Source organism: Neofelis nebulosa, chromosome 10 (assembly GCF_028018385.1).
Source record: "Neofelis nebulosa isolate mNeoNeb1 chromosome 10, mNeoNeb1.pri, whole genome shotgun sequence".
Classification (NCBI taxonomy): Eukaryota; Metazoa; Chordata; class Mammalia; order Carnivora; family Felidae; genus Neofelis; species Neofelis nebulosa.
The window spans coordinates 80805190-80813669 of record NC_080791.1 but is presented as its reverse complement, the minus strand read 5'-3'; the positions used below and the strand labels follow the sequence as shown (position 1 = coordinate 80813669).

General features: G+C 38.1%; 1 pseudogene; it reads right to left on the bottom strand.

Annotated features, from left to right (window-relative positions):
- Nucleotides 1-6895: 6895 nt before the first annotated feature.
- Nucleotides 6896-8045, bottom strand: LOC131488742 (RNA transcription, translation and transport factor protein-like; annotated as a pseudogene).
- Nucleotides 8046-8480: the final 435 nt, after the last annotated feature.

Genomic DNA, 8480 nt, shown 5'->3' with positions numbered 1-8480 from the left:
TAGACATTGCAGACTTCAGATTTTCATGGGGGCTGGAGTCGTCAGGGAAAATACGTGCATTCAGGAGAATGCTCATGTTATTGTTCAATCTGCCTTCAGCACAGAACTTTTTTCCATCTTGTTTCTCTTCCACGTATGTGTAGAGTTTATGTTTCTCTTTCAACTATCATTTATCAGCATGTCAAATGGGGAGAAATCTGAACAGACACAACAGTCATTAGGTTTCTTGTAGAGGAGGTGAACATCTGATTCTCATAGATGCTTCTGGCTTTTAACAGGCAATAAAGCAGAGCATAAACAGCTGCGAGCAAGACAGAAAAGATCTCTCATCCGTTTCTAGCTTCTGTTACATTGCCAGTAAGGATGGTGGGTTTAAATTTTGATATACCACCTATGTCACCGTAGAAATGGCTCAGTGGGTTGGTAGATTGTCATTCTAAATACTAAATCTTTTAGGAATCTTTTGGTTCAGTGGTCTGATATAGTCTTATCAATTGCACATGTCACCAAGCACTGGTTCTTTCCTTCAGTAGATTGGTATATTGCCCAATATAGGTGATATATTCCGAGATTTTAAACTCCATAGGAAACTTACAGTAATAGGATTGCAACTACTTACTTTGTTATAGATTCTCTATGTTGAAAAATGATTTGAGAAGTATATATTTTCACAGAACAAATGAAATGTCATGATTTTATGGCATGGTATGATTTAATGAAATGTCTCTTAATCTGCCAGTTTCACACACTTCAATTGTGTTTAATGTTCCATATGCTATGTATATGTATGTGTGTATACTTCTGGGAGATGGTGACACAGTTTATACTACACTACTGCTTATGAGTTAGTACAACCTGGAAAGAATCAGAGTGGATAAATGTTATAGGAAGAGAAGACTTTGGTGGAGGGGTAGGGACAAAAAGGAGTGAGAAGGACAGAGTTCTATATAGAAGACACCTGGTTTAGGAGTGCTGATGTGAAAAAGAATATAACCAGCCAGAAGGGCCTGAGTCCTTGATTACAGCTCCCCTTACAGACTGCAGTGCATTGGCTATGCACCAGGTCTGGTGTGGGGAGGGGAAGCTATCTCACATGATGCTTTCCAGGTAAAGCATTTGTAATTGCCTATACTCAAGCTTGAAAAGTGATACATAGGCTTTGGGCAAGGAGCTATACTTTTCATTTCCTGTCTTTGAAAATAAGAATATCAAATACCTGAAATACAATGGTGTCCTTACTCCGAGAACAGTTCTACATAAGGAAGTGGAGAAAGAGAAAATAGAAGTAAAAGAGTCCATGTATTTAGCTGTGTGGGTAGTGTCAGAGGTCTGTAAGCCCCTTTTGAGTGTTTCTCAGTAGAAGTTCAGAGAACAAAAAAAAAAAAAAAGGAAAAAGTAGTGTGAAAATGAATAAAGGAAACCTAATTCTAAATGGAGTTGGGAAACAATGAAAGGAGGGTTCTCACTTGGGATCCATTTGTTGCAGCTTACTTTACATACCCCTTTACATAACCCAACAGGGAGGAAGGTTTTCCCCTTGCTCAGCAACAACCCAACCAATGAAAGACTGCCACAACTCAGCCAATGAAAAGCCACCCCAACCCGAACTCTCATTCTTCTCCAATGAAACTTTGGGCCAAACAGCCCCTCCCAGTGCCCTCCTTTCCTCTATAAAAGCAAGCCCTCTTCTTCATTCTTTGGACTTGGCTATGGTTCTCCCTGGTTTGCATACCCCAAGTTGCAATTCTTCTCTTATTTCTGAATAAACTCATTTTTGTTGGTTAAATAACTGGTTATTTTGTTTTTAAGGTTGACAGTAGATAATCAAAACTTTGGGTAGTTTGGTATGTGGAGGAAAGATTATAGAACATTTTAGAAGTTTTTAACGTCACAGTATGGAAGTTTTTTTTACAGGGATGTTAGTTAAAAATTCCATGTCTTGATTAAGAACTGTTTGAGGCTCTCCAATTCTAACATTCACCCTTGACACTGACAATTGAAAAGGCAACGAATAGATAGACATTTTCTGAAAAGGAAACTGGCATCATTAGAGCTGTGGTTTAGGAACTGGCCATTTTCAGAATAGTTTGAAGGGAAAGAAACAGGAAACAGGGAAACCATTTAGAATGCTACATAGATAGTTCAGGTAAAGATGAGGTTGACCTGAAGCAGAGTGATTGAAATGGAAATGCAGGGCAGTGTACACACAGGTACAAGTTATATTTCATAATTTGATGTATATGTTTTGATAATTTAATCGGTCCAACAATGAAAGATAAACAACACAATAAGAGATCTGGTTTTAGATACTTCAGTTGGTTTCCTGATTCTAACATTTACTAGGTATGTAACCATGAATAAGTCTCCTGCTTTTTTTTTTCTTTAGTCTTAGTTTCCTTATCAATAAAAGGGATGATTATAAATAACAACTGCTAGATTTATTGTGAAGTTTAAATGCGTCATAAGAAGGGTGCCTAGGTGGCTCAGTCGGTTGAGTGTCTGACTCTTGATTTTGGCTCAGGTCATGATCTCACGGTTCATGAGATTGTGTCCCATGTTGGGCTCTGTACCAACAGCCCAGAGCCTGCTTGGGATTTCTCTCCCTCTCTGCCCCTCCCGTGCAAGCCTGCCTTTTCTCTCTCCTCTGTCTCTCTTTCAAAATAAATAAATGAACGTTTGAAAGAAAAAAGATAAATGCATCATAAAAAAGGCTTAGAAATGGTAGTGTGTGTGTGATGTGCTATATAGGTATGGATATTTCAATGAGATTATTGATCATATTTTTAAGGAAATGTTATTCTTTTTAGAATTTTGAGTTTTGCACAATATCAAAACAATCATAGGATGATGGATCATGAAATTTTATGCATTGTACATCTTGCAGCCAAATCACAAATGATGGGACTCAGATCTTCAAGTTCAGATTATACTTATTAGGCATACTTCTTAGTATTTAAATATATGCTTTGTGCTTACAAAACATTCTGACAAATCACATCCTAAATTGTGCAATACTAAGCTGATTTAATATGAAAATAGCCAATTACAGATGAAGATATAAAAATGCAAATGCATTCGAAATAAGTATTGAGCATTGAATGCTACTAAAAAGTTATTTTGCCCAGCAGCACGTCCTTGTATTAAGAAAATTGGACTTTAAAACTGTTGCACAGGGGCGCCTGGGTGGCTCAGTCGGTTAAGCGTCCGACTTCAGCTCAGGTCACGATCTCGCGGTCCGTGAGTTCGAGCCCCGCATCGGGCTCTGGGCTGATGGCTCAGAGCCTGGAGCCTGCTTCCGATTCTGTGTCTCCCTCTCTCTCTGCCCCTCCCCTGTTCATGCTCTGTCTCTCTCTGTCTCAAAAATAATAAAATAAACATTAAAAAAAAATTAAAAAAAAAATTGTTGCACAAATTGCATTGATCTGCTGACCTATGGGAATAATCCTGCTATGTAAATTGGGAACACGTAACCATGTTGTATAAGTAAATGCAACATGCTATTGAAACGGGGAATGGGTGAGGCTTCACATTTCCTGGACTTGCTGAGTGGAGCACTTCATGAATTGTAGAACTGTGTTGAGAAAAGGCATGCTAATGAGTTATGAAGATGCAACAAGCTTGATATCGTGTTACTTCTATCCTTAAAATTCCAGGACAGCAGAGGTGTTCTCTACTAAATGTTATTAATGAAAGACATTCTCCTTTGTATTATTATATATGTGCTTTGCAACTGCACCAGCTAAAGGAATAATTTGAACAACACACTACAGAGCCAGGAACATAAGTTGTTTTCTTAATTTTTTACTTTTTATTTATTTTTAGGCACAGTTCGGAATTACTTGTGGCAAGAAGTTTACATGCATTTTTCTCATTTAATCGTAACAACATCTCCACCAGGTAGAGATTATTACTATCCTCCGTTTACAAATGAGATAAAAAAGGTAAAAAGAAAAAAAGAAAAGAAAGAAAGAACAAGTAGCTTCTACAATCTAGTGTAGCAGAGCCAGGATTCCAAACCCAGCCTTTAGCATGAAATCCTCTGCTCGTGACACCACACCGTTACCAGTAGGCAACGTGCCATTAACATAGAGAGGGAAACCATCCATAAACTTTATAATATGGTGCAAGAATCTTTGGGACATCACAGCTTTTCTATGAAATAGAATAGCATAGGGCAATATAACATTAACAGCATTATTATATATTTATTTATGTCATTATTTATGTCATTATTATGTCACAAATGAGAAAAAAAAAGGTTTTACGGGAAAAATAACCCAAATACTTTCACCAAATCTCTTATTTTTATTTATTTATTTATTTATTTTTTGGTCTCACGCATCATTTAATCTGAATATTATAGGCTCTTCGTCTTCAAATATAAGTGATAATGTTACAGAACAAGCAGCGAACTCAACAATTTAAAAACAAAGTTTATATGGTGTTAATTGCTGGCAGTGGTCCTTCCAATCTGTTTTTTTTTTAAAGGTCATCCCCTGCCCCCATTCAGTAGACGTGCGCCATGCCAGAGAGGAATGTCCAAAACAGGACATAGGTGAAAAGGCTTCCAGTGAGACCTCAAGACAGGTTTCCGTGATTTAAAATATTTGTTCTACCTTCTTCCCACTTTGAGAATTAAGAGCAGGGAGGACAGGATGGAGGCAAGCAAGTAGAAGATGAAGCCATGGAGGCTGGTGAGGCCAAGGCTATGGGCTGTGGTCTCCTGACAGCTGAGGTCCAGTGGTAATCCAGTACGGCCACATTGCCTCACACAGCTGTGTGAGGGAAGGGACAGAACTTAGAGGTGAATGAATCTGCAATATTGCACATAGATAACTCAGGATTTTATAATACCTCATTTATACCTCTACCCAGTGGGAATGAGGTGAGGAGTCTAAAACTCTAGAAGGGGGAGTGGAGAAGAGAGGACATGAGTGGAACGAGCCAAAGTGGAAAAAGTTTGATAAAACAACACTACAAGGAGTACACTGATTGTTCTGTCTCTCTGGAGACCCTAGAGTGCTGATACCTTTAACGAACAGCAATTTTTTTCTTTCAAATTTTTATTTAAATTCTAGTTAGTAAACATACAGTGCAATGTTGGTTTCAGGAGTAGAATTGAGTGATTCACCACTGATACAACATCCAGTGCTCATCATAACAAGTGCCCTTATTAATACCCATCACCCATCTAGCCCATAATGAGTAGCAATCTCAGTATGTATCTTTCAAATACAGAAGAGATTGTTTGACATAACACTATTTAAAATCACTGTAAAGGACTGTGAGAATAACTGATCCACATTTTACAACTACAGTCAATGCAAACATGTATTTTATGTATGTTCCTCATGAGAGAGTTAGTATAAGATGCTTTCTCATGAGGAAATTGGTGAAACCCTATGTAGTATAGCAAAGGCAAATGGATGGGAGGTGATAACATCCAGAATCTTCCCTCTAAAATTTGTCCTAATTCTAAGTTATCCATTACTTGCCTGGCTTTTACATTACTTTACTAGGAAGTGGCTATTTTTTGTAATGTAACCTCAACTCTTATCAAGACACCCCAATTTCTTTGTAACAGCTCATCAGGTATATGTATTGTTCTACTTATTCTGGCCTATATGAGATGCTGTACAGTTTTGTGTAAGGCTGAAACTTAGGAAGGTTTTCCCTAAAAATACCTGTAGTTGCTGCCTGGAGTGTCTCATCCATAGTCCCCCAGAGTTAGAGTTGTAATAAAAGACTTTTAGCAGGGATTTAGAAGTACCATAAACTGTGCAAAAACGATGTATTCTATTAACTTTATGTGTTATCAGTATACTGTCTCTTCCCTGCTACAACAACCTAGGATTTGGTTTATAATTATGTTTTGTACATTCATTTGCACAGTAATAATTGTAAATCAAAATAATTAGTAAGTCAGATTTCAATGTGTTGCTTTAAAAACACTTTAGTATAAGTTGTGTAATATATATGTATGTGTTAGCTCCAATCTGTTCTTCGGGGCAATTACTTAATATTTGAAGCTCTTTAATCAGTTATGCATCTTCCAGGGCAGCATACTAAAACTCTTCAATTTGGACTAAATGGTCTTAAGTTGACTTTTCCTTAATTACTAAATGACATTAGAAATTCTATAACTTTCTGTGTAGAAATTTCTGGTAGACAAGGTATGTGGATTGTTTATAAAGATTCTGTAGACACCTTTGCCAAAAAAAATCCAAATAACTCCCTGTGTACTAGAGTGGAGCTCTTAGGTTTGAGCTCAAAGTTGATTCTGTGTATCCATACCTTAGAGATAATTCCTCCCTGATGAGACCAGTAAATTTGCTAAACTTGCCATTACAGTGTGTTGCATCTGCCTAAAAGGACTATTCAAAGGACTTTTCAATGTTCTGTAAGAAAGAACACTGAGATTTAACCTGCTTTACCAAAAGAGGGTGTGTAACTTCTGTGCATATACATTTGAATACCTGTGTATACCTTCTCACCAATAAATGTCTCCATGTGCAACAAAATTCAGGCTGAAATATAAATCTTGTTAAAATGTACCATATGGTAGTGAGTCTGTGTTGACAAAGAAATATAATCATAAGAAGTCATCAATGTCCACACAAAAGTACCCAACAGTTGTGAAAATGAAATTGGCTTGGTTCAGATCATGACAGTAACAGCTATGATAGCTAGCAAGTGATAAACAGGGACAAAATATTGACATCCACGAAGTGTTGTAAGCATTTATTGTGATAATCTATGTAGAGGGCTCAGAACAGTGTCTGCTTCATGGTAAGCCTCTATAGATGCAATCATTGTATAATTACGTCCTTTTATGTATCTATGCTATACTATTTTATGTATATATGTATATATTTTACTATTTTGTAACATTATATTTTTTTCCACTTTCCTGAACTTTATTAAAGAAAAGGTGATGGTAGTAAATGTCCAGAACATAGTCAATTTTCTAGGATTCTTCCTTTGAAAATGTGACATTTGATTTCCAAACACAAGCCAGAGCGTTCATGCTTCCCAATTATGCTAAGTAGGTGAGAAGCTGAAATCCTAAAATGTTCATCTTCCAACTTTTCCCAGTCTGTGTTCTGTCTTTGGATCAGCAATAATTGCCTGAACAGCTATGATGGCTTCATTAATTTTTGTCTGTAGCTCCCTGATCTCTTCCATATGGAACAATCCAAGATTTTTGAGCAGCTTCATTAAAAACTGCATTTCCTCTGTCAAACCCAAGAATATGTTTGTCTAAAGCAACAGGCAAATCCTCTTTTGTTTCATTTGTTTTAGCAGCTGCATCCTGCCTCAGGTGCTCCTGGACCACAATGTGAATTGCCTTAAGCATTACCAGGTAATCATCATGACAGTGAATCTGACGGTTAGCCAAAGCCATTACACCAGCCTTAAAATTGGGAGTATTTACATCCAAACCGATCAATGGCTCTGCATTTTTTGCTGCGTTGTCAGCATGTTTTGTATTATCAGGTAGTAAGTCCTTGTATTTTCAGCATTGTCTCAATGTTCAAGTCTAACAGCTAAACCAAGAAACCAGTCAGTGGCTTCCTGTTGATCTTGAATCTTGAAAAGACAGTTAACATCTCTGTAGTACTTTTTAAAGAACTTGGGCTGGGGGTTCCTGGGTGGCTCAGTGGTTAAGGACTGGACTTTTGGTTTCGCCTCAGGTCATGATCTCAGGGTTTGTGAGTTCCAGACCCACATTGGGCTCTGTACTGACCACATGGAGCCTGCTTGGGATTCTCCCTCCCTCTCTCTGTGTCCCTCCCTTGTTCGTGTGCATGTGCGCTCCCTCTCTCACACTCTCTCCCTCTCTCAAAATACATGAATAAACATTAAAAAAAAAAAAAAGCCAGTCACTGCTGTGGATGTTTCTTTAATTACCTGTCTTCAATCTGGTAGTGTCTGATATTCTGGTCTTCAAGTCAGACAGTAAATTTTCTAAATTTTATTTCATTGCTACAGTTGAAGCCATCAGGGTTGCAGTAGTTGAGGGCCATCAGCTTGCATCAGAACATAGTCCCCACTCTGGTCTCCCAGGCTGTGGCTGGGAGAAGAGAGGCCAGGAGAAGCGGGTGGCACAGGCATCGGCGATGCAGCAAGAACTATTTTGTAACATTAAAAAAATTTTTTTTAATGTTTATTTATGAGAGAGAGAGACAGAGACAGAGCATGAGCAGGAGAGGGGCAGAGAGAGAGGGAGACACAGAATCCGAAGCAGGCTCCAGCCTCCAAGCTGTCAGCACAGAGCCCGACGCGGGGCCCAAACCCACAAACTGTGACATCATGACCTGAGCGGAAGTCGGATGCTTAACCAACTGAACCACCCAGGCACTCCTATTTTGTAACATTTTAAACATGATAGTTCCAAAATGGTACCTTTAGTCCCTTTAGCCTTCATAATACTTATGTATTTGGTGAGTACGTAATGGTGCTGTAGTATACAATGTGTA